A 27,026-nucleotide genomic window follows, 5' to 3' on the forward strand; every position below is an offset into this window, starting at 1 on the left:
TTGCGACAAGACAAAAATACATACAACCTCAAAATAGCTTTATTAAAAATTGCAAAATATAGAGACTTGAAACACCAAATACAATTAAAACAATTAAAAAAAACAATTTTTACAATTAAAATTATTGTTTCTACGCAAAAACAAGTAGTTATGCCAGCGACAAGAAGGCAGATTTTTCGGTGCACAAAACTTTTACTTTGGGTCCCACTTGGCAAAAAGACACTAAAAGTGCAGAAACTGAATTCACTATTTCGCTAAGTTTCAAATGCAAACAAATATGGCAGCTATAGTAAAAAAAAATTAGGCTTAGCCGCACTTAAAAAACTTTTAAATAGCTAATAATTCTACAACTATTGCATGCAGATTAACTAAAGGCATAAGAACTTTAACTGGGAGATAAGAACAACATAATTCAATCATTTTTAAAGCAAAACATGCACAATTTACCAATATATAAAAATTATTTTTAAAAAAAACTGAGCTCACGCAGCTGAGTTACAAAGTGGGTATATTTGCTTATTTATACACTTTTGGTGCAGCCGAATCCAACCAAAAAGGTAGGTGCACAACTACATGTTATATCATATACAAAATTTCAACGTTTTGAGTCTACTCGTTTTTGATTTATGCGAGCTACATACTTACATACGTACATCTAGACATCACAAAAAAATCTGTCCTGAATCCATTTTAAATCCTTTTTGCAAACCGTTTTGAGAAAAAGAGTCCTTTATTCTGTTCTTACCTACAGATGTCATGCAAAAACATCGTTCATTGTATCTGATAGCAGTTAATATATGGGTATTTTCATTGAAATATGATACCCGAAAATTTTCATGGCTGCGACACTTCTTACAAAAGTACAACTTACTTCGTTTGATTTACTTACAACTTACTTCGTTCACTGTCTGTCTCATTATTTACAACTTACTTCGTACAAGGAAGTAAAAAAGTGAGTTCTCAAATATCAGTAAATAATTAATTTTATTCCTTTTGTTCTTTCATATTATAATAGTTTATCATTTATCAGTACAAAAACTGAGGTAATTAAAAAATTAACTTTTTAGATATTTTTAGTATTTTTTCATTAACGTTATAAGGTATTTTCTCCCTCCTTTCTGCATGCCTTCGTGGTGTAACCGTAGCACACTCGGCGCGTATTCGAGAGGTGCAGGTTCAAGTTCCGGCGACTCCTTTGCACATTTTTCACAGCTCCTTTAAAATAACCTAATGACTCTACAGTGGCGCTCGAACTAAAATGTTGTGAACGATGATTCTTCACAACCAGGATTTAACGATCGGGTTTCCTAATTTCCATTTGCCCTTTAAAAGGGATAATGTATTTTCTCTCTCCTTCCAGTATGCCTTTGTGGTGTGACGGTTAGCACACTAGGCGCGTATTCGAGAGGTTCAGGTTCGAGTCCTGGCAAAAGGCATTGCTCATTTTCAAAAATACCTCTCGGCGTATTATAAAAAAATGACCTAATAGATTCTAAAACGTAATTAATGAAAATCATTTCAACCCAAAATAGGATTTGCGTTAGTGAATTTTAGTTAAGAATAGTGGCTCCCCACTATTCTGAATATTATTGGAATAATTTAAAGATTAAATCCGATAGTATCTTAAGATGGTTTTGCAATCAGAAAACAAACTCATATTGATTCATCCTTATTTTCTTTACAAATGCCGAATATCTGTTTGCAAGTCTAATCTGTTTTCAAATCAAATGCCGAATATCTGTTTTCTATTTGAACTTGATCAAATAGTGTGTTAGTGTTTAATTCAAAAGATAATATTATGCATTGATTAACATTTCCTCTAACTTCTTTTTAACTAAGGTTGCCTATGAGCAACCCCTTTAATTCTGACTTGCAGCTTTTATTTTTAGGTCAGGATATGAATGTAATGTTAAGGCCAGGATATGAACGTCGGAAGGTTAAGGATATGAACCTTTAAACAATAGGATTTCTTTTGAAGCACAGCGGCACGACAATGATCAATAATCTTAGCATCACTAAGAATAATTTTCTGGGTTCTCATACTGAAATTTTCCCAGAGTATTAAAAGTTGTAAATGAAAACGTAAGCATATTATAAAGGAAAATGTAGCCGAAAAATGCTGTGACTGCTATTTAACTCTAAAGAGGGGTTATCAAAGAGAAAATGAGAATTAATATTGATTAAAATTGCATTTTAGGTAATTATTACTGATTATAATAGACTGCAATGTTTGAATATGAATTCTTTGAATATTTTTTTAAAAAATTATGATTGCGAAAATAGAAAAATAGTTTCTTGGATTGATTCCTTTCTCACAGAAGCCAGATGAATTCTGTTTTACTTAATGAAAACTAAAATTTATTTGCATATTAATCTGTCCTCTATGAGCACTTTATTTCAGTGATCTCTATTAATCTGCCATTTGTTTTTCTTAATTTAAATGCTTCAAGAATAATTAGAAAAGGACCTAATTCTCTTCTTGCCTTTAAATTCTTCATTTGTAAAACTGCATTTTCAGCTATAATCATGTGAAATAATTCTCTAAATATAATTCAGTGCAGAAAAAATAAGATATATAAACAGCTTGCAAATGGGATCACCACTTAGATTCTGTTTTAGAAATATGATGAAGCTTACGAAAAATCTAGGAAGCGAAGTAATTCCGTACAATATTTTATAATTTTTTATCAATGATCAACCTGTAAATATAATTTATCGACATGCAAATATAATTTAATAATTTAATGTGTACGTATATGTTACCGTGAAACACCGAAATTGGAGGATATCGACTTTCACCGGAGAATGACAACATTTACCACATACATCGGTGAAAGATCGAATATTGCATTACATTCTTGTACATTCGGACCCTCACCGGTGTTATGTCGACAATCACAGATATGCTCTGGTGTAGGTCGAAAAGAGAGTTCATAAGAAGTCATAATAGTTTAAGTTGTTGCAATAAATAAGATTTGAGTCACATAATTTAGTAAGCTTTTTATTACTATTATTTTATTTTCTCATTTAGAACGCACTGTATAATTAAGTAAGTTTTTAACTTCTATTATTTTCCTTTCTCATTTTCAATGTACTGTGTGTTTTAAGTTCTTATTTTAAGTCTCAAGTGCTTTTTTTCGTGACTGAATTACGGAGAAGAAATATATTCTTATATGTTCAACATTCACCGGTGAAAGTCGACATTCTCCAGATTTCGGTATTTCACCATAACATATGTTCTACATGTAAATATTATAATATATATATGCATGTATATGTGAGGAGAAGGTTCATTAGCGTCTGAGTGGTAAAGCCGCTAAACAGTGATAGTTCGGTCCGGAGTTCGCATTCCAGTGAACGGAATGGCTGTATGGGCGTTTACGCTCCCCGGGCAAAGCGATTAGAAATACGATTTGTATGCGATTGAAATGCGATATTAATGTGCAAAATTGATATAATTTTGAATATTTGTTTCACCTGTTCATTCGTGCTTTCCCAGTGCTCGGGTACCTTGGCAAGGTCGGGGGGCTCCCTCTCCAAGGAGGGTCGAAAGCCTGAGCAAAAGTGCCTACTACTTACTGACTTGGTGTGAACCCCAGGGTACCAGGTCGGTCTACAGACCCAGTGCATCTTATTTAGTTAAGCGTTGAATAACTCTACCTACATCAAAATGAGTTCTAAAGACATTCTCAAAGAAGGACAGGCATATATTGCCACCTTAGAGACAATATTGACAAATTCTGGCATATTCTGGCATAAACAAGGCAGTAGCCGCTGATATTCGACATTAATTTCAATTGATGTTCAACCTTCTAACTGAACAGTGTGTCGAGATGGCACACATGGAAGGACAAATTCATCAAACGCCAAACATTAAAGACTCTTATGCGGACGTACTTAAACGTCCAGCTCGTGACCGATCCAAAACATGGAGAAAACCAGATAAACAACATGTCACTATTTTATACCCCACAAATGAAGGGGATAAACCAGACAACATCAGAAAGAAGCTCTTAAAAACTATTGATCCCACAAAGCTCCACATTGGAGTGAAAAGACTTAAAAATGAGGCAAAAGGTGGTCTCTTAATAGAGACCAATAAAGCGGAAGACATAGAGACGCTAGAAAATGAAATAAATACTGTACCAGAACTTAAAAAGGACCTACAAATTGTTCGTCCTACACGTAGGCTTCCTAAAATTATAATATATGATATTCCAAGGGACTTGACTAAGGAAGAACTTAAGGAAGCCATTTTAGCCCAAAACGAAGGCATCGATGGTGATGGCCTACAGGTTAAATTTCCTATCAAGCATAAGAACAGAAATCATTGGGTTTGTGAAACCTCACCGGAGGTTTTCAAACACTTACTAAGTTACGCAAACTGTGCGTTAATTGGGAACGTTTCAATTTAAGAGAATACATCAGACCAACGCAGTGTTTTAAATGCTGCCAATACCGACATATTTCTAAACAATGCCAAACAGAAGAGGCATGTGGACATTGTGGAGAAGTGGGACATTCCCACAAAAATTGTGACAATAACTACCAAAGATGTATTCATTGTGCAGAAAGAAATGCGAATAGTGATAAGCACCTTGACGAGCAGCACTCAAGTTTCTCAAAAGACTGTCCTAGCAGACAGCTAGAAATTGAAGATCTTCGAAGAAAAATCAATTATGGCTAGAGAACTTATTCAAAATATAAAAGCGTTGCAAATTAATTTAGCGCAACATGTCGCAACAGCACAACTAAAGACTTGTATCTTTGAATACGACTTGATTTTTATTCAAGAACCATACTGTATCAATGACAAGCCGTCTGGCTTTCCGACTCAAACATTTTTTCTCCAAATGACCACCCCAAAACAGCCACAGTGGTGGTTAACCCACGACTTACGGTTCTGAATACTTACGCTTCTTCTACTTTAAATGTTATTACATTAAAGATTGAACATAGGACAATAACCATTTTTAACTGTTATACTCAACCTATAACGGACTTAACAGATTTAACTACTCTGTTAAACTTAGCTGAACGTTACTTTGACGATCAACATGATCTTCTTCTCCTTGGCGACTTAAACGCGAAAAGTGTGCTCTGGGGCTCCCCCTTCAAGGATCCCAGAAAACGCACACTTAGAGAATTCTTAACAATGCATAGACTGGCTGTTGAAAACGATCCGGATGGTCCCCCTACCTACAACTGCACAAGGGGAAAGAGCTGGATTGATATTACAGCTTCTAGATCAATCTCTTCCACGTCTTTCATTCATAATTGGAAAGTTATGGACTGTATCACTTTAAGTGATCATTGTTATATCTCTTTTGAAATTACGTATCAACATTCTAGCTCAACTCAAAGAGTCAAATATAAACTTACACAAATGGATTGGCTCTTACTGAAGGCAAAAATTGGTCACTTTTTTGGTTCAATGGAATCTTACTTGCCTAAAGATACAGTTGATCTTAATCAACTTATAATTAAGTGGACTCAGAAAATACAGGAATACTGTGACTTGGCAACCCACGCCAAGGGAAAATATGTTAAAACTCAACACAAAGGTGTCCCTTGGTGGACCCCGGAACTCTCAATATTACGAAAAAGAATCCTCGCTTTGAGAAAGCGTTATCACAAATGTATTCATGATGACGAACTAAGGGCACACTATAAGCAAGTCTATGAAAAAGACCTTGCTCTCTATAAAAGAAAGCTTATGCAAGCCAAAAGAACAACCTGGAAAAGATATCTGGAGCGTCTAAGTCCTAGTTCACCCTTCGGGGTACACTATGACATTGCTAAGGGGACTATGCAATCCCCTCTACAATTAAAAGCGTTACTCAAACCAGATAAAACCAAGACTTCCACAATAGAAGAAACTATACGTTTCCTAATGGATTACCACTTTCCTAAAGATATAATCAGCGAAGACACGGAGTTTCATACGACAATTCGTAACAACTTAAGGAATCCATATAATTCAATAAATGATGTTCCGTTTACGATTCCAGAAGTGGAAAATGCTATCAAATCCCTCAATCCAGGCAAAGCACCTGGAATGGACAATATATCTAAAGAAATTATAGCTGAAGTTTTCTATGCTAACCCACAATTACAAGTAGCGTTACTTAATGAACTCTTCCGTCGAGGAATATTTCCTAACTGCTGGAAGACAGCGAAATTAGTATTATTCTCAAAAGAAGGAAAAAATGGTGAGCTTCCTGATGCTTACCGCCCTATTTGCTTGCTTAACGCATGGAGTAAAGTCTATGATAAATTAATCACTAACAGATTGACTTATTTCTTAGTATCGAATTCCAAATTAAGTGAACAACAATATGGCTTCACGGCGGGAAAATGCTCAGCAGATGCCATCAAGGACAACATAGTCTCACAAATAGAAGCAAACCGACGTAATAATAATTACACCAACGTTATCTCTTTGGATATCAAGAGTGCATTCAACAATATTTGGTGGCCGTTCCTACTACAGGAACTCCGCAATCTGGGATGTCCTCTAAATATTTATAAAGTTATTGAAAGTTTATTGGATAATAGACATATAATCTATGAAATAAATAATGTTCAATACTCCATAAAACAAGAAAAAGAATGTGTACAAGGATCCAACTCTGGACCACTATTCTGGAATATAGTAATGAATATAGCTTTAAAACTCGAATTTGAAGATGGAATCCACATCCAAGCTTATGCGGACGACGTTTCACTCCTAGTAACAGGATCTATGCATATGCAAATTCAAACCAAGGCAAAGTTGGCGCTTCAAAAACTATCAGAATGGGCACTCAAGTGCAAACTTCAATTCTCTCCCGAAAAGTCAAAGTCTATGTTTATAGCAATCAAAAAGCGTGGTGCAGCCTATTCAGCACCGACAATAAAGATGAACGATCATACCATTAAGCAACAAAAATCCATTCAATATCTTGGAATAGTCATAGATGAATGCCTTACCTGGCTACCTCATCTAGATTATATTAAATCTAAAGTTTGTAAAATAATGAACAATCTTCTTAGATTACTTGGGATGCCCAAACCAGTTCTGAAAGAACTTTATAAACGTGCAATAGAGCGTACCATAGTAAACACATGTCCTGCCTGGTGGTACCCACCTACGGTAAAAATGCGAAACAAAACAAACTCTATACAACGCATAGCACTTCTTGCAATGACCAAAAGCTATAAGACTGCCCCTACTGCAGCTCTTCAAGTGATTGCTGGAATTATGCCGCTTGATCTTAAATTGGACATGGAAAGCATCATCCAACGTACCAAACGAGGATGGACTGACTTTAAATATGAGGACTTAGAACTTTCACGGGATCAGATTGAATTCCCAGTACCTAAATGGCATTCTCATCCAGCTCATATTCAAGTCTTCGGATGGGACAACAAGCCTCCAATCAATAAAGGTTTAGAAATTTATACGGACAGTTCAAAAAGTGAAGACGGCACTGGAGCTGGCTTCTGTTCCTTCATGAATGGAGTTTGTCACGATCAATTTATGTTTAAACTGGATAAGACTAGTACAGTATATCAAGCTGAAACTTTAGCATTAAAGTCGGCATTACTATGGTTAAAATCACACCCCAGTCCTGCGCATATATATTCGGATAGCCAGGCTGTTTTAAAGTCTATCCATAAATACAATATCTATAATCAGAACATTATCGCCATAAAGAAATTACTGGCTTTTACAAAAGCAAAGCTTCATTGGATAAGAGGACACCAAGGCACTGCCGGCAATGAAAAAGCCGACGAGCTAGCCAAACAAGGGATTTACTCGAACACGTACCTAGACTGCAAGATCCCTATGAGTAATAGCATCAGAACGACAAACGTTCACACTTCTACCGAATGTTTCGGAGAAACGGCATTTCAGTGATTTTTTTTAAATCAAGTTATCACTAATCACGGAGCCTTTCCGATTTATATTAACAGATTCAAACTAAAGGAATCTACATGCAAGTGTCAATGTGGTAGTGAATCCGCAGATGCACTTCATATGATTATAGACTGTTCCAGTGTATCAACAAAACGTAGAGAAATTTTCAAACAAAATATAACTTTAGAAACTCTAAAACAACTAATTAAGAACGACAAGGGACGATCTTTGTTATCAAGTTTTATGGAATACATATACCATAATGAATCAGATCTGTACTTATAAATTGATTGTATTATATAATATTATTGTACTTATATTGGAATACTCATATCACAATGAATTAGATCTGTACTTGTAAATTCAATCGTATCATGTAATATCTTTGTACTTTTATTTGCCATGTTATTAATCATTTAATTATTGTAATACTTAATATTGATTCTTTACTTTGTTCTTCCTATCATTCTATGTTGCATTGTATAACTCAATTTATGTTCAAAAAATAATTTGTTTTGTAAATATAAAAACATGCTATGTAATGTATTTTTTCAATAAAGACGTTGGCGAGGCCAACACATCTCCTAGTCAGAAGACCTCAAAATTCTAACTAGGTCTTTCAAAAATTCTAATTGGCATTATTTGATCTTTGAGCTCTTGCTCCAAAATTGAAAATTTCCTTAGCCTATTGGCTCTGGTGATACTTCTGCTTAAGAAGTGCGGACCAGACAATCCATTTTCATGTTGTATGGGCGTTTACGTGGTTTTCCCCATGTATAATGCATATACGATCCAGTTTTGCTTAGAAAGTCCTCTACAGAGGCATCCTTACCCTTAGGCAGATAGCCGTCGAGTGCTTTGCTATATTTAAATAAACCACAACAAACCATATAAGTAATTTAAAAATCGCTTTATTTTATATATGCTTATAAAATGTATATATATATGTGTGTGTATGCGTAATTAAAAATTTTCTAATTGCTTCAGAACCTAACATTTATATTGATATTATATACATATACATACATTAATGAACATTGTATATTTAAGATTTTTTTCTTTCATATTTTATACCTGGTAGAGACATTAGGTATTTTTTTCCGGAATCAGGCAAAATGAAAATTAACAGAGCCTTCGCCGGGAATCGAACCACGGACCTCTGACAATACCGGCTCAGCGTGCAGAACCACTACACCATGAAGGGATGCTAGGAAGGCACGAGAAATACCTTACATACTCCCCTTTTGAAAGGGCGACTGAGGTTTTTAGGGGACCCAATCGCCAAATCCTGGGCGCAGAGAATCCTCATGAAACACCCTTTTAGTTCGGGCGCCACTTTAGAGACATTAGGTATTTTTTTCTGGAAGCAGGCAAGATGAAAAATTAACAACGCCTTTGCTGGGAATCGAACCACGGACCTCTGACAATACCGGCTCAGCATGCAGAACCACTATACCACGAAGGGATGCTAGGAAGGCGGGAGAAATACCTTATAACCTTGTTCTTTATTTTGTTGCATTTATTTATGCCTATATACATACATATAAAAAAAACATAATAATAGGCTAAAAATTAAAAGCAAAATTTTTAAACCCGTCCTGCACTATAGATATGTGTGTATTGGACGGCAGAATTTAGGGAAGTTGAAATTTTTGGAATTTGGGAAAGCACCGAGTGTCAAAATTAAGGGATGAGAAGTATTTATGATTTAGGGAAAGCACTGGGATCCAAAGTTTAGGCATGGTTAAAATTTAGAACTTACAAAAGCGCTTTGCAGCAGAATTTAGGACCTGTAGAGGCGATACCAGGCGGTTTCAAGCGCCAGCCCTAGATAAAGCCTTAAGTATATATGTGGGAGTTTATTTATTCAGGACTCATATTAGTTTGAAGCATGTGCAAGAAATAAACGTAGGTATAGTAAAAAACTAAACTATTACAATTCAGGCTTAATTCAGAACGCTATAGGAGCAAGACAAAATTTAGCGAAACCACTTGGGTTTCGTTGCCAATCTTGTGATACATAGCCAATAACGTATAACACACGCTATTAAGTTAGGCTAAAATTATCATTACTGATTCTAAGGCATTTTAAATTAATGTAGCAGACTGCGCTGCTCCCTGACCTTCTAATTTGACCCAGTTTATTAATTTTCGCAGACTGTTATTATTACAGAAATTTTATAAAAACTAAGCTTGAACTTTCGATTATGTCGAAAAGAGTTTCCAATTCTGGAGTTACAAAAGGGATCTACAAAGCGAAACCATGTTTAGAAGTCCATTAAACAAAATGTGGAATTGCTGCAAAAAATGCATACAGGCATATTCGTCTTAAAATTATGTGAGGAGTATGGCATTGGAAAGTCCACTGTATATGACACAAGAAAAAAGAAAAAGGAACTTTTTGAATTTTTTGTGGGAGCATCTTAAACAACTTGCATTGAACGAAATGTTTAATAAAGTAAACAAATATTAAGCTTTCTTTTGTAAATTTTGATACCCTTTAGATCATAATTGTTCTTTATTTCATAAATTACAATTTCATAATTTTAATTGTATAATTTCTGCATGCCATCTTACCAGATTTAAATTGATGATCTATTATTAGGGGGACCAAAAAGTAATGTCGTTTCTACGCATGTCGACAACAACGATAGACAACAACATGCTAAGGGCAGAAGTGGACGCAAATCAATGTCAAACAATCGAGGAACTGTCAAACACTCTTAACCAACCTTGGTCGACCAAAAACATTTAAAGCAGAATGGAAAAATAAGCAAAGCAGGTGTTTGAGTCCCCCATAATCTGTCCGAAGAGAACAAGGCCAACCTATCCATCACACGCAATGTATTGCTTCAACGGCACCATACAGAACCATTTTTTGATCGCTTGATTAGTGGAGACAGAAAAATAAGTCCTATATGATAATCCAAAACTCAAAAGGCAGTTTTAATAGGGGTTACAAAGGGTTTACATCCCGAAAAGGCACTTCTGGGTATTTGGTGGAGTATTCGTGGAATTGTTCATTTTGAATTGCTGAAATCTGGAAAAACTGTTAATGTAGACCTTTATTCTGAACAATTGGATCTAGTGAACCAATCTTTAATTGGAAAATATCCGGCAATTGTCAACGGAAAAGGCGTCATTCTGCAACACGACTGTGCAAGACGAACACTGGAAAAACATAATGAATTGGGGTGGGAGGTACTGCCTCACCCACCATATTCGCCCGATATCGCACCCTCGGATTTCCATTTATTCCAATCCCTACAACATTTTCTTAGTAACAAAAAATTTCAAAATTTTGATGATGTCCAAAATGCCATCTTGAGATATTTTACTCAAAAACCAATTGATTTTTATTGATCTGGGATTGAAATCTGCATACTAGATGGCAAAAGGTTGCTGATAACGAGGGTGATTATATTATTGCTTAAAAATAAAAACTTGTTACAAATTTATTTGTTTGAATTTAATGTAAGAAAGCAACATTACTTTACAGCCCCCCACAGGATTTGGAAATATCCCAAATCCGGAATCGGCTAGTGCGGATTTCGAACTTTGTACTGTATTTATTAATACTATATGAAGAGATACTTTTTTAAATTATAAAAAATATTGCTTAAATTTTTAATGCATTTTATTCTCACTTTTTTGAAGTGTTTGTAAGAGTAAATTTTTAATTTTGCAATGTTATTGTCTGTTATTTTACTTCAATATTTATAATTAAATTTTATATACAACAAAATTTATTTTGTAGATTTCAAAATTGTGCATCATATACATATTTAATACTTCTAAATATGTCAAACAATACATAAAAAGTATTATAAATTAAACATGCTTATCTTCTACTACAGAAATGTTTAACAGCAACAAAATTTAATTATAAGATTTTTCTTTTCTTTCATGTTTGCAGCAAATGCAAGAAATAAAAATAATTCTGAAGATGTTTTTTATGTTGAAAGGTATCTAGTGGCATTAACTGCATAAGATACTTTTAAGCAAGTTGTAGCTTATATTTAAAAGAGTCGCTGATATTATCATCCAAGACTCATATTTTCAAACTACAGTAAATTTTTTTATAAACATGAGGTTTAGAATAATCACTTTCCTAAAAATCAAATAATGACACAAACATCAAGTTCTTAGGAGCCTGAATTAATCAGAATCACAGAAATTCAGTGGTTATGTAGAAATTATCCACAGCAGGACAACTCAGAAAGTTCTGGGGACAAGTAAAACATGCACCAAAAATTTTGGAATCATTTGCCATGATCTTTATTAAATAAATTTAAGATGATTTCTGAAAATAAAAATTCAACTTTTTTTAAAATTAAATACTGGAAAGCACTTTCCTGTTTTCTCACATGTGCTTAAAATTCTAATTTAGAATGCAGTTGTCAAGAACTGAATTTATTGCCTATGAAAAAATATTTCATTTTCAGATTAGATATAAAAGAATTTTTTTACCTCAGTAGTACATAGAGACTTCAAACTGCAAAATGTCCTGCAAAAAAGAAATAAAAATGCATTTCAATAGTCAGTACATAACAGAATATGCTATACAATATTTACATATAAGTTGCTTCAAAGGACTAAACTGGGAAGTAAATTTCTTCTGAAATTTAAGATGAATATGAAGAAGGTATACAATAAATAATTATGAAACTAAATTGAAGACCTTTAACTAAGAATTTAAACATGCTGCTAATTAATGTATACAGAATCATAGCCTTTAGTGCAGTAATAAGGAATAGCAAATGTAATAAACAGTAACTCTTTAATCAACACTAAGAAAACTGCTGAAACTGAACATAAAACACTAAGTTAATAATTTCAGAAACAGTTACAAAAAAATAATTGTTTAAAATCTTTACATATAACAACATAACACTGTTGGGCATAATAACAATTCAGCCTTTTAGGGCATAGTACATGCAGCAGAAAAGGTTTGAGATGGCACACAATTTGCTCTCAGTTCAGTTTTATATCCCTTTGGCCAGTGAAGGCAAACTCATTAGTCAACAGAGTCAATTATCAACAGTTCAGCACTGTATTTATTAATACTTGTATTCTCTTTTCAAGTATCTTCTTCCATTCATTCTCTGCATATGTCCAAACCATCTTATACCTTTCTCAACACTACATCTTTTTTCGCTCCACAACACTCCCTAAAATTAACTCAATATTTCAGTTTTTAAGTCTTAGTTAAACTATATATATATGTCGAATAAAACTTGATATTATACTTAATAACGATACTATTTTATTGATAAAAGAGAATTGCAATATATTGAAAAACTTGAATCGCAATAATGACTAACAAAACACTAATGTAAACAATGGCCTTGCATCTTCTTGAAAAGTTTGCATTTTGTATGTTGTTTTTCATTTTAAGCCTTATTACAAGTTTTCATGAATAAGATGACTTCTCTATTTACTCTTGACAAAAAGTTCATGCTTGAAAATTATTGATCGTATGAATATGTAGACTCGAATAAGAAAAACATCAAACGTTAGTTTTTTAAGCTGATTACATGAGTCGGGAATAATATTATTCCACATGTTTTCCTTCTCCAGATTACTTGTGCTGTGAACTAAGCACACATTTATTTTTCTCCAATGTTTCTACATCAGCACTTAAAATGTTCAAATTTCAAGTTTCATAATTTTTTTTTTTTTTTTTAAATTCAGCAATTGATTTCAGAGTTGCCAATGTGAATATTAAACAGAGAAATGCAATTCCGTTGCACTAGTATTAAGAGGTTTTTTAACAAAGGCTAATGTTGCTTTGCTGATTCAGAATTCCTGAAACCTGCTGAGAAAAACTTCTGTCATAAAACTGTTGTTTTGAAATGGCAAATGTCAATATTAGATCTATTTTCTTGAGAATGTTTCAACAGGCTTGGAAAGTGAACCAAAGTTTCTGTTTCAAAAATCTTGAGCAGAAAGAGATAATTTGCTTTCAAATGAAATAACTTCTTCCAACATCAGAAAAATTGTGTTTCCTCTTCCCTATAGGAGGTTCGAATCCCGCGAACGGGCTGGCTGCATGGGCGTTTTCGTGGTTTTCCCCATGTGTAACGTGTTAAAAATGAGCCAGTTTCCCTTAGAAAGTCCTCCACGAAGGCATCCCTCCTCTTAGGCAGATAGCCCTCGAGGCTTTGCCATAATCACACACACACACACACACCTCTTCCCTATAGTTTTTTGATTAAGCTGATTTAGATGAGATGTAACGTCTACCATAAAATAAAATTTTTGGATCTACTGATCATTCATTAGTTCTGGATTATAAACACTCATTTCAAGGAGTAATGCTTTAACTTCTGTTAATAAGGATGCAAAACATTTCAAAACATTTCCTCTTGATAACCAACGCACTTTATTATTCAGCAGAAGATCTGAGTACTCGCTCTCCATTTCAACTAAAAATTCTTTAAACTGGCGATGATTAAAAGCTGTAGTAATAATGAGGTTAACAATAATATAATTATGAATTCCATAACTTTGCAAATTTCTTCTGGAAATGTCGAGCACAAAGCGCTTCTTGATGAATGATACAATGGTAAGTAAGATCTTGTCACTGATTTTTCCTTTCAAAATAATAACAAAAACGTTTCTTACCCCGGTCATTCTTTTCGCCCTGTTTGTTGCAACTGAGACAAGTTTATCGAGATTTGGTGATCTACCAGGAGACCAGAAGAAAAAGCAGAGTTGGCAGCTGTGGTTTATAAATATAAAAAACTATTTTTATTCGAATCCTGGTATATACCAACATTTTCTGTACTTTTTTTGGTTTAATTTATAAAGTAAGTTCAAAAGCAATCTAAATAAATATATATATGCATTTTTCAAGTACTGAAAAGGAAGGGCATGATGGGAATGATCTTCTAGCAATGGTGAAAGGGGTGGAATAGGGCAAAATAGGTTGAGAACCACAATGTTAGATCTTTTAAGTATTAGTTAAAAAAAAAATAAGTTTGAAGCTTTACACGGCATTTAATTATTATTAAATGAAATTTGTTTACATCTAATTAGAATTTCGGAACACTTCCGCAAAGAACCCGGCAAATGTAAACATCGCCAACTCTGGCGATAATAGTTCAAACCTGGTAATCCGGCAGATTCAACCTATTCGCTTGTAAGAAGGTTGCAACCATTCCTCTAACGTTCATTTTGTTGAATTATCACCGTCATTGTTCGCATTTGCCAATTTAAATTATTCTTCACTTATTTATTATTATTTTTTTTTTGTATTTTCACGTTATTATTTATGAACTTTTAACAAATAGATAGAAATATTTTCATATAATAAAGGAAGTTTTCGGTGACAGATGCTAGTTTGTGGAAGAAAATATGGCGGGAGAGGGGTTAATGATAATTGGTAACATGGCTGTTAACGTAGCGTTAAGCACACAGAATCATGAGGTTTCCAACCGATAAAATATTTTGACTTCATCACCTGCCAAAATATGCATTTTAAATAATTAATTAAGTAATGTTTTTATTATTGGTATGGTCATCTAAAATTATGAGAAAAACAATATTTATGGCTTAAAACTTTAACCAGATAATATATTGTTAATGCTTTTCCAACAATAACATTTGAGAAGATTTCAGGTGTGACACACAAAGAGATGATTAAACTGAAATAAAAAGTATTATTGATTCTCTAAAATGACAGAATAGTTTTATGGATACTCAAAGTCATCAAAATTAGCAAACCACTACTTGTGTAATGAATCCAAGTGCAAATGACTCTTCAAAAGTTTTATTAACAATGCTACTGAATAGAATTTCAATACTGAAAATTATTGGCACTGTCAAATATACTATGAAAGACAGGCAGTTGTTTCAACATAAAATGCTTTAAACTGTTTACAAGTAAATTGATAAAAATAACATTGAAAAACTGTTTATGTAAAATGGATGTATTAAAAGTCATGCATTCATTAATTTATTACAGGCACATGGCTCTTATTGAACTAAGACTGTCACTGAATGATTGTTTGGAATCGACATTTCTTGCTGTCTGAAACCTACTTCACCTATGATGTAAATATGCAGTTGTGGTTCTCACTTACATAAAGTTTAGCCACTCCTGATCGATTATATATGTCTACTGTATTTATACCTATTATACTAATTATCAGATACAATTTTGAGAATATCAACAAGCAAAACACTTAAAAATTTAAAAAAGACACTTGTAGTAGAAATATTAATATTCTATATGAATTATGGAAAGTACATGTAATGAATAATACCATGACCAAACACTTAAAAAAAAGAATAGATTAAGTATTTCCTACCTCGATACTTGAGAAAGCAATCCTGTTACACAACACATAGTTAACTTTTGATTACATGATATTACATATTACATATTTAGTCCTACGAGTGGTTAAGAAGGCTGAATAGTGGTAGTTCAATCTCGGCTCAAATCCTGAAAAACGAGCTGGTTGTGCAGGTTATTTTTTTCGTATGTGTTTTGTGAATTTTGTGACATTTTCGTGGTTTTCCATGAGCCTATTTACCCTAGAAAATATTCACAAAAGCATGCCTTTTTCAGCTAGCTCTCACATGCTTTGTATATTGAATTAAGTACACACAAACCCTTCTTAATTTTAAAATGATAAAGTTATTAAGTTCACATTACATGCAACGAAGCTTTTTACAAGCCAGGATACTTTCTTTAACAATTACAGTGCTAATTAGTGCTGTACTTCTCAGTTATATGTGAAATAACATCTCAGTGTCACTGCTTGTGACACATTTGTTTCACTTAAGTCTTCTTATGCAGTCATAAGCATGAAATAAACAAAACAATAACATTTGAGAAGATTTCAGGTGTGACACACAAAGAGATGATTAAACTGAAATAAAAAGTATTATTGATTCTCTAAAATGACAGAATAGTTTTATGGATACTCAAAAACTCATGGTTATGCATGAAAAACCTAATCCATACATCCTTGGTGACTGATATTAACATAGTTTTTATGCTGCATTTGTGAACTACGCGGTTAAATTGAGTGAAATTGTGACTAAATTTCAGAAGACTTATAAAATTATGGTGTGAAAATTTAAATGTGAAATTAAAATCAAGGATACATTGGACAGAACAATCAAAAAAGAAATGTTGTCCATAAATATATTAATAATAATTAATGATAAAATGGACATTTAAAATATTCATATAATAAATATATACAATTAGTGTAATTAAAATAAATATATGCATTTAAAAATGATCTAACTTGGACCATATTTGCAATTTTTGTAATGTTATTAAATATGGACTTTAAATAAAATTTTTAGCAGCATACATCATTTGGGTTTGTTTAAATTATGGAAAAGCATGGGAGAGATATCTGCCTAAAAGAAAAGATGCCTTCAAGGAGGTCTTTCTGAAGGACACTGGTTTGAATCCACGTTACATATTGGGAATACCATGAAAACAATCATACAACTTGCCCATTAGCTTGGCTAACTAAACTACCAGAGTTCAGTCACTTTACTGTTTAGCTGCTGATGAGCTGTATATCAGTTGCAAAGCAGTGCACAAAAAATGATATATTCCTTGGTTCTCGTTATGAGTTACACAGGGTTCATAGCCACATTTTAGTTAAAAAAATAAGCACTTTTCAAGCACATTTTAAGAAAAAAAATAAGCACCTGTCTAATGACATTATACACAACTGCATAACCTTAATTAGACTTGTAATTTAAAATATGAGAAATGCAGTATTTATTAAGAGAGAATAAGCATTACCTCAACCATGGAAAATAATTACTTTTTTTTTTCCCTTTAAATTTTAAATAACAGTTCAATTTACAGAACTAGTTTACAATGAGAGAAAAAAAAAAAAAAAAAAAAAAACTATGCAGAACTAAACTATATTACAAGATTTAATGATGAAATTTCAGTTCAAAATAGAGAAAATAAATAATAATAAGGCATATTTATTGTATTTGCTTGGAACCTAATAATAAATACAATTTATTTTTCCACTCATATTAATATTTAAATAATTTAAATCTAAATTCTGAATATTTTCTAAATTTTCATTGTATATCAGTTTTCTCTTAACAGATATTGCAAGCAAAGTAATTTAAGTAAAAAAGAGGAACATTTCTGAAATCAGAAGACAGAAATTTGCTTCATGCAGTCATCCTTTAACAGTAAAAGCTTAACTAAGCCGCATACTTGGAAACTGGCGAATATTTGGACAGTTGAGCGTAACTTGAAAAAGAGGAGCGGAGGGGGGGGGGGTTGACTGTAGCCACTTTTTAGATTTTTCCGCTAAATAAATGCTTTTGACATTTTGATATGTGAATCATATAAAAATAAACCAATAGAACTGAAAAATATTCTGCTTAGCAAGCACAGTAAAACTCTTTTAAGTGTTCATAAACAAATCTCAAACAGAACATCAAAATTAATTAATTAATTATCTCTGCGAAATATCGCAAACGTTATTGCACAATACGTGTGCCATAATTCTTCCCTACGTGATATTACGCAATCGGAATCAACAGCTGCTGAAATTGGGAGAATAAAGAACTAAATATGAGTAACTGGGGTGTTTTTCATTCTAATTTTCAACAGACGGCGTTAAATTTCCGCAATAGAATCATTCTTCGCTTGGGTTGGTAGACCACAGAACTTTTAGTCCTATTCAATCCAGATTGGAAAGTGACAAAAAAAAAAAAAAAAGTCCGTTGCTTGTTTTGCAGCGAACTTGTAACAGTTTCAATATTTGAGATTTTGCGGAGAAAGGGGAGAACCTCCCAATCTTCGCACTATATAATGTATTGGCCAAAAAAAATTAAATTATTTTGACTATTCGATTACTTTCCCTTTATTTAAGCCATTCCGAGTATTATTCCTAAAACGCTGTGTTAAAATACAACCATTTTTGGAAGTTTACTATACTTCAGCAGTTACTGCAACTGTTATTATAAACATTCATACATATACTCATAATATAAGCATAATGATCATAATAAACACAAATATGAACTGACCAAGCGGAACGAGAATGCAAATTATTAAGATCTGGATAGAAATTTAAACGTGTATAGTATTTGGGTGAGAGGAAAAGAATGCCGAATGTACCGAAATTTTCTACTGCTTTCGCAATTCTTTGACCAATATAACGACGGGCACCTGTCTGTACTCTTTGTGCGCACCAAAGGTTATGTTAATGCAGAGAAAGGGGGAAAAGCTATTTCCGGGAGTATGATTCACCACCTGACATTTAATATTAAGAAAAGTTGTTTATTTAGTTTCGGCTTTGGTAGGGGGAAAATAGCGCGTTCATTAAAAAAAAAAGCACTAAAAGCAAAAAATAAGCACTAAAAACAAAAAAATAAGGGCTTTAAAGAAAAAGTAAGCACCTATAAGGGCCTTTATATTTTATTTTCAAATATAAGGACTTATAAGCACTTATAAGGACCGCTATGAACCCTGGTTACATGCAAAAAAGCAAGTCTTAATAAAAATCGATATGCCAAATGTAAAGTTAATATGTTGGTTTTTTCGTGCAATACATGAACATATACATAAAATTTAAAAAAATAAGTCAGAGCAGAATATAATTTATTACTAAAAAAACTTTTATGTAATCAGTTGCAATTAAGTTTCTATTTAAATGAGAATATCTATTCATTTCATTTATGCGATCATAATGGATTTTCAATCGTAGTTTTGGAAGTACTTTAAAATTATGCAATGAAGATATTAATCGTAAATTCACAATTTCTTTAGAAACTGCACTGTTAAAAACATAAATATTTTGGAATTTTATAATACTGAAAGATATTCAAAGACAGATCTCAATTTTCCCAAGAAATTGCCAAGAAAAAGGGTCATTATTACAAAGCTCAATATTACATGATTTTTCTACTTCCATTAAGCTTTACATATTGTTTTCTGTGCTAACTTGAATTAAATACAAATTTATTTTCGTGCATCGTGTTTAACCAGTTAATTTTGAATTTTCACTTTCGTATGCTTAATATATTGTTTTCTCTGCTAACGTGAATTTATGTTACTTATTCTTTAATTACTTTGATTATATTCTTTAAATATCATGTTTACGCGGCTTACTTCCATGTGTTTTAATATCTCATAACCAACGCCCATCAACCATAGGTGAACTTGGCGAGTAAAACAGCAACGGCGCCAACGGGTTCTCTGTGGATGAAAATTCAGAATTTCTAAATCAATCAAACACATTCATGAAAACAAGCAATTTCAAAAGTCATTATAATAACAGTAGTCAAGAAAGCATAAAGTTACCAGCAAGAAATCTCTAACAAAGTTAAAGATCATCCATATAATCCAATTGCTATATTAATCAAAATAAATAAGAAATTCAGTACAAAGTCTGAAATCCAGACGTCCATTATCCGAAATGATCTAAAATCCGGACCTCAAAACCACCAACAACATTTTTCTCCTAAGTTTTACGCATGCACATTTGATTCCACCCCCCTCCGAGCATAATAAAACATCTGGAGTGTGCCAATTCTTAATTTCACTTTGACACTAAATGAAATACATTGTTATTGAAGAAACAAAACTTTTAGCATAAATATGTACGATCAGGATCAGTAACTTGGTTTCATTCCTGCGTATCCGCTTTATGGTACACATCTCAAACTGAAACATTCCACATAGATACATCATTGATCTGACGCCAACCTTGGGAATCATTATTTATTATACTTTCCTTTCATCACCGCATGTTTATCAAAACATGACAACTTCAGTAATGACTCATGTAGCGATGCCTAAACAATTTTTGGTACTTTTCCGTTTTGCCGGCGCAAGCGATAAAGTCGCCAATAATGGTACAATCGATGCCAAAAGGAATATTCTCGCTGGTAACCTTTTACGCCTCATTTTCAAAACAAGTCGCAGCTTTTTCTTATCAGATTGATTGGTTTTTTCAATACTGGCATATAATTACATAGAATTTTTATCAGATAGTTCAGTTTTATGTCTAAGGCCATTTTCAGTAGTTAAGTCAATTAGGATGCAATCACAGCTCTTACCCGAAGCCGAAAATATAGAAAAGGTAAAGTCAAGGGTTAAATTCATCAATTCTAATAAGGATACATTAGCGAAGTAAAGCACTGCAGTTTTACATAATTTCTAAGTAAGCTATTCGTACGAATTGAAATATTTCTTGCATTTAAACTTGTGTTCCAAATTAAGATTTAACTTGAAATTAATGTAGATAATTACTGAGAGCATTAGATTTTTGTAGAGTAGTTTACGTGAGATGAGATAGCTTGGGGTCACGTGATATAAACCGGCGAATTAGGATTTTGAACCATGAAAGCATAGTAAATTCTTAAATTAATGTCTTTTTACAAATTTATTGTCTTTATTTATCGGCTTTTTATAAAGTTTTAAGTGATATTAAAATGTTTATGCCTTCAAAAAATGAATTCTTAGAACTAAGATTTTTTTAATATTTTTTATGTGTATACTGTCTGTTGTCGCCAATAAAGTCTGCTTGGCGAGATTTGCGCCGGCGAAACGGAAAAGTACCCAATTTTTCTTGTTAGTAATTGAATAATAAAGGTGTATGGTAACCTTATATGTTGACATTACGCTTGGCGATGATTACAGATTTAAGTTAAATGTGCTAAAAAAATGTTTACGAGGAAACATTTACCAAACATTTCTTTCCATGTGATAAAAATAGATTTTGTTGATGATACTCATAGACTCAAAGATTAAATTTATGGCTATTTGAATTAAGAATAATTGATTTGTTATTCACATAAACCCAGAACCAGCACCAGGGCTCGTATGGCTGCAGAGACTCGGAGAATTTAGGACCCACAGAGACTGCATCAGGCGGTAAGATATCTAGCGCCGGCCTTCAATAAGGCTGAAATATATGTGGGAATTTATTTATTCAGAACTCTAATAAGCCTTAAGCACGTGAAAGAAATAGACATAAGTATGATAAATAACAAAACTAATATAATTCAGGCATAATTGTCTCAGTGCGTGATAGAAGCAAGATAAAATTTAACAGAACAACTTGTCGTTAGTCGCCAAGCTCATGATGCATAGCCAAATATGTACAGTGAAGGATAGCTAAATTTGATGATGATAGCCACTAATTTTAAAGGTTTTCGGATATAGCAAAACAAAGGCGAAATTTTCCAATTAACGGATTTTGTAAAGAAATGTGGACAAGCTGTAATAAATGAGGATGATATAAAAGAAGTTTTCATTGTGATGACAATCCTTCTCAATCATCAATCAATTAATGAATGGCGAAATCTGTAGTATAGTTCTAGATCCAGAAAATACGCTACTGATAGTGAAGAAAGTGACAGAGAAGTTACTGACAACGAGAAAATTTTGATTGACAAATTAATCGGAATTCTCGAAACAGCAGTTACAGGACTTCAACAATGTAACTAAGCAAAGGATTATGCCTGTCTACAGAATTAAAGAGAATGTATTAGCGCAACAAACGGAGCAACTTAAACAACTTGCATTGAGAGAAATGTTTAATAAGGCAAACAAATCAATATTAAGCTTCTTTTTTTTTTTTTTTTTTTTTTGTAAATTTTGATACCCTTTAGGTCATAAATACTTCATTATTTCACGAACTTTATCCATGTACACGTCGATCTATTTTCACTTAAAAAAAAAAAATCCCCGAATTTCACAAAAATAGCATTGTGCACTCTTTTAACTTTATCCATGTACACGTCGACCTATTTTCACTTAAAAAAAATCCCAGAATTGCACAAACTTGCATTGCACACTCCCTTTACTTTGTCCATGTACACATTGATATATTTACACTTAAAAAGTCAAAGGAGCACCAAATTCTACAATATAGGGGAAAAAAATGCAAAATCTCAATAAAATACATTTTAAACCAAAAAATAAAATAACATAGAAAAGAAAAAACATGTTATATATTTAAGCACTACCAAAAGCAAATATTCACTTACCATGATTTTCGAGTTCGCTTCGTACACCCCGAGCCACGTAAAAATCAAAATATCAATCATACTCAAATGACTTTTTTCAAACCAGGTACTCTTTCTGATCGAACACTTCACATAGTGACCATCTGAACTTTTCTTCCTACAAACCCATTCAAATCCATCTAAACGATTTTTACGTTCGACTAGACGCATATCCTTCCTACATACAAAACACTTATAATGGCTACTAAGTAAACCTACATTTACACACTAGTCAATTAAAGCTCTTTTCCCCTTTTGCTCCAAATTGTACAGAAACTTCAAATTAATCTTACTACATTCGGCCATTCTACTGTCTAAAGAATCAAACCAACACACACCACAAAAACGCTTACAAAACATCCCATGATTCAAAATTTCCCAGAATCATGCACCTGATTATGTCACAATAGGGTTTCCATAACATTCAACTACTCAGGCTACCATAAATGAAACAACAACTTGGTGATAAATCAAACAACAACTTCACCATAATACAAGGGGTACCTTAAAGTCTACTCTACCCCAATTTTTTTACTTGCTATTTTCAAGTTGGCAATTTTGAGAAACGTGCGGAGCAGTGGGTGATTCTGCACTCTCCCAGTTTGTCGCAAGGGCTCTTATAGGATTTTACCCAAATTTTAATTAACATAATCTAATATTTTAAAGTTGCAATTGCATAACATTATGGGAAGAAACGTATTCATGGAAAGGTTGTTTCACATTACGGAAAGCTTCTATCAATCTACAACTTTTATATACTTTTAATTAAAACAAATTTTAAGACTATTTAACAGGAAGAAAGAAATAAAATAGAATGGAAATATCCCCATTATAAATAATCAATAAAGATCCTGAATTATTAAAAAAAAGTGTGGAAATTTTTCTCTTCCTAAATATTTAACATTACTGGATAAATAGTAGCATTTAGGCTGATTAGCATATTTCAGCTAAATATCCACTGTATCCTTAATTCTTACTCATCTATTACAACATAAATATACCTAAGTTTGAAAAATAATATTAGGTACTTTTCCGTTTTGCCGGCACAAACGATAAAGTCGCCAATAATGGTACAACTGATGCCAAACGGAATATCTTCGCAGGCAAACTTTTACCCTTCATTTTCAAAACAAGTCGCAGCCATTTCTTATCGGATTGATTGTTTCTTTCAATACTGACATACAATTACATAGAATTTTTACAAGATAGTTAAATTTTTTGCCCTAAGACCATTCGCGGTAATTAATTACGATGCAATCACACCACTCACCTGAACGCAAAGATATAGAAAAGGAAAATCAAGGGTTAAATTCATCAAATCTAATGAGAATGCACTAGCGAAGTAAAGCACTGCGGTTTTACATAATTTCTGAGTAAGCTATTCGTACGAATTAAAATAATTCTTGCATTTGAACTTGTATTCCATAAGATTTAACTTGAAATTAATGTAGATAATTACTGAGAGAATTATATTTTTGTAGCGTAGTTTACATGAGATAAGATCACTTGGGGTCACGTGATATGAACCGGCGAATCAGGATGAAAGCAAAGTAAATTCTTAAATTAATGTCTTTTTACAAATTTATTGTCTTTATTTATTGGTTTTTTACAAAATTTTAAACCATACTAAAATGCTTATGCCTTCAAAATAAAAAATTCTTAAAACTAACATTGGTTAAATTTTTTATGTGTATACTGTATGTTGCTGCCAATAAAGTCTGCTTGGCGTGATTTGCGCCGGCGAAATGGAAAAGTACCCAATATTATAATTAAATTGTCTTGGACTAAATATCTCACAAGATTAGTAAAGTTCTGCTTCAAGTAAGAGAAAAGCAGTTATGTAATTAATTGATAATACTGTATTATATTCTACAAGACATCTTTGTGTGTTTTCCAAGAGGTTTCACCTTTCAAATTCTGCCCTGCTTCAGAAAATATGTTATAGTGTCAAAAGCTGTTAAATACATGATTTTAGAAATTTTCAGAAAGATCATTTCAAAAATTTGGTTAATCTTTGGAACATGGTAACAGGTAGTTTGGTGACATTTTGGTAAGGTGATAAAGGTTACTAGCTAGGATTTTAGCAATAATCTGAGAAGTACACAGTTCGAATCACAGATTATTTTGTCTCAGAGAAATGAGAGATCATGAGACATGTCATGTGACATTTTCCGGAAAATTCCAAACAGGATTTTAGCTAATAAGCACTTAGAAACAATTTCGCTGCTAAAGTGCAGAATCGCCCACTTATTTGTTTGGTGCTTTTTACAAGAGTAAGAAGAATTGGATTTTTGTAATTTTTTTTTTTTTTAATTTTTATTTTTTAAGTGAAAATAGGTCAATGTGTACATGGATAAAGTCAATTTTGTGTGCGCAATACCAAAGTGTGCACAATGCCATTTTTGTGCAATTCTGGGATTTTTTTTAAGTTATAATAGGTTGATGTGTACATAGATATCGTGTATATGCAATTCTTAAAAACGCAGCAAGCAGTGGGCGATTCTACACTTCCTCCCAATTTCGCACCTAATCTTCGTCATGATTAAGCACTTTTGTTCCATAAAAGTTCTAGCATAAGCGTAATTCGGCTAGCAGATTGTTGGAAAAAATTTTGAGTAAAAAAAAAAAATAAAATAAAACATGGCTTTACTTCGTGAAAACAAAATGGCATCCAAAAAAAAAAAAAACTAGCAGGTTGCTGTAGCAGGGATGGTCGCCAAAGTTTCGCCAAGTTACCATAATCCGAAGATTCACCAAAAATTTTACTAAAAAATTCCCTTTTTCTACTTGCAAACTAATAACAAATTTAAGAGTTTCTAGTTTATTTACAGTGTGAGCTCCATCTAAGGTATTTTGTGCATTATGGCATTTTGTCCCATTTTTAACGAGCATTTTAAGCTAAACATACAGTTCTGAAGAATAATGGTCAACTTAATATAACATGTGACATGACGAAAATATAGTCAGCCTATTTTTGAACTTATACTTAACATCTGGATTTATTGTAAAATGAAGACTAAGAAAACGCATAATTCAAGGAAACTAACATTTTATACTTTTAGTTTCGCACATTTAAATATTCTGGCACTTTTTTAGGAAACTACACATATTCGATTACATTTGGATATCAAACATTTTACTTTAATTGTATATTGAATTCCTACATACAAACAGATCACGAATATAAATATTTTCGCTCTAGCGTAGAACTGAGTGCCCCTTCGCTTCACGACAACTTTTTTAAATTTTGGCGATGAAACCTTACTTCTGGTTACCATGATAGTTTTAACTCTGTTTTAGCTTCCTGATTTTATTTAAATGAAAATAGATTGATGTGTACATGGGCAAATTTAAGGCAGTGCGCAATGCCTAGTTTGTGCAATTCTAGGATTTTTTTTTAAGTGAAAACAGATCAATGTGTTCATGGACACAGAGTCTGTACAATTCTTTGACTTCTTATTTTTGTTTTGTGTAGCGACCATCAAGAAATTGTACCTTCCTGGTGCCGATCTTGGCATCAAAAAAAGAATCGCCAAAAAACAAGGGGCACCCAATTGTAAACTTTTACCAATATTTTGTGTATTTGAAAAAATATATATATAAGTGAATACATACACAGCAAGCCTTTTGAAGCGTTCTTCTTCATCACCCGCATCAATATCCATTGAAGTCTCGGAACTTTTAAAAAGAAAAGCACACGGTAAATAACACATTTGTTCATTGGCGCAAACACAACCAGCGAATCAGCTTTACGTTTCAACGTTGCCAAATCGCGCAATTTTCGACAAAACTATGCTGCCAAAATTCATGTGCTTGCGTTTTTGGGAAATTTTCCCTGCTCTTTTTTCTTAAACGCACATATGTTAAAATAACTTTTCTATTAAAATTAATTTATAATAAAAAGATCTTGCCCCCCAGATGGTATAGTGTTTAGGAGCTACTCTAATTTTTCATTATTTAATTTCTTCAAATATAATGCAAGACTCTAACATTTGGTGGCAACAGTTTGAAAAGTAAAACGAACATTTATAATAGTGATTCAACGGGGAGATCAGAGATCATTATTCGTTAAGTAGTGTTCGATCCGAGGGCCTTTACCACT

General features: G+C 32.8%; 1 protein-coding gene and 1 long non-coding RNA gene across 3 annotated transcripts in view; one reads left to right on the plus strand and one right to left on the minus strand.

The window, feature by feature from the left end:
* The window catches only part of LOC146998819 (alcohol dehydrogenase class-3-like), a 116,865-nt gene extending 100,847 nt beyond the window's left edge, over positions 1 to 16,018 (plus strand). Inside the window, exon 7 of one of the 2 annotated variants that reach the window (XM_085811707.1) lies at positions 15,873 to 16,018. The gene's annotated coding sequence lies outside the window, so the exon portion shown is untranslated. Of the gene's footprint in view, positions 1 to 10,508; positions 11,597 to 15,872 lie in introns of those variants that run through there. The other variant, XM_085811706.1, reaches the window with a different exon arrangement.
* Positions 36 to 27,026, minus strand: LOC146998820 (uncharacterized). The gene is made up of 3 exons (XR_015039740.1): positions 26,540 to 27,026; positions 12,374 to 12,410; positions 36 to 222 (listed from the first exon to the last, which is right to left on the minus strand). It is a non-coding gene; the product is annotated as an uncharacterized LOC146998820 (long non-coding RNA).

The sequence above is a fragment of the Stegodyphus dumicola genome, chromosome 2, assembly GCF_044657685.1.
Source record: "Stegodyphus dumicola isolate Sdum_Otavi_A_Nest chromosome 2, ASM4465768v1".
Taxonomy (NCBI): Eukaryota; Metazoa; Arthropoda; class Arachnida; order Araneae; family Eresidae; genus Stegodyphus; species Stegodyphus dumicola.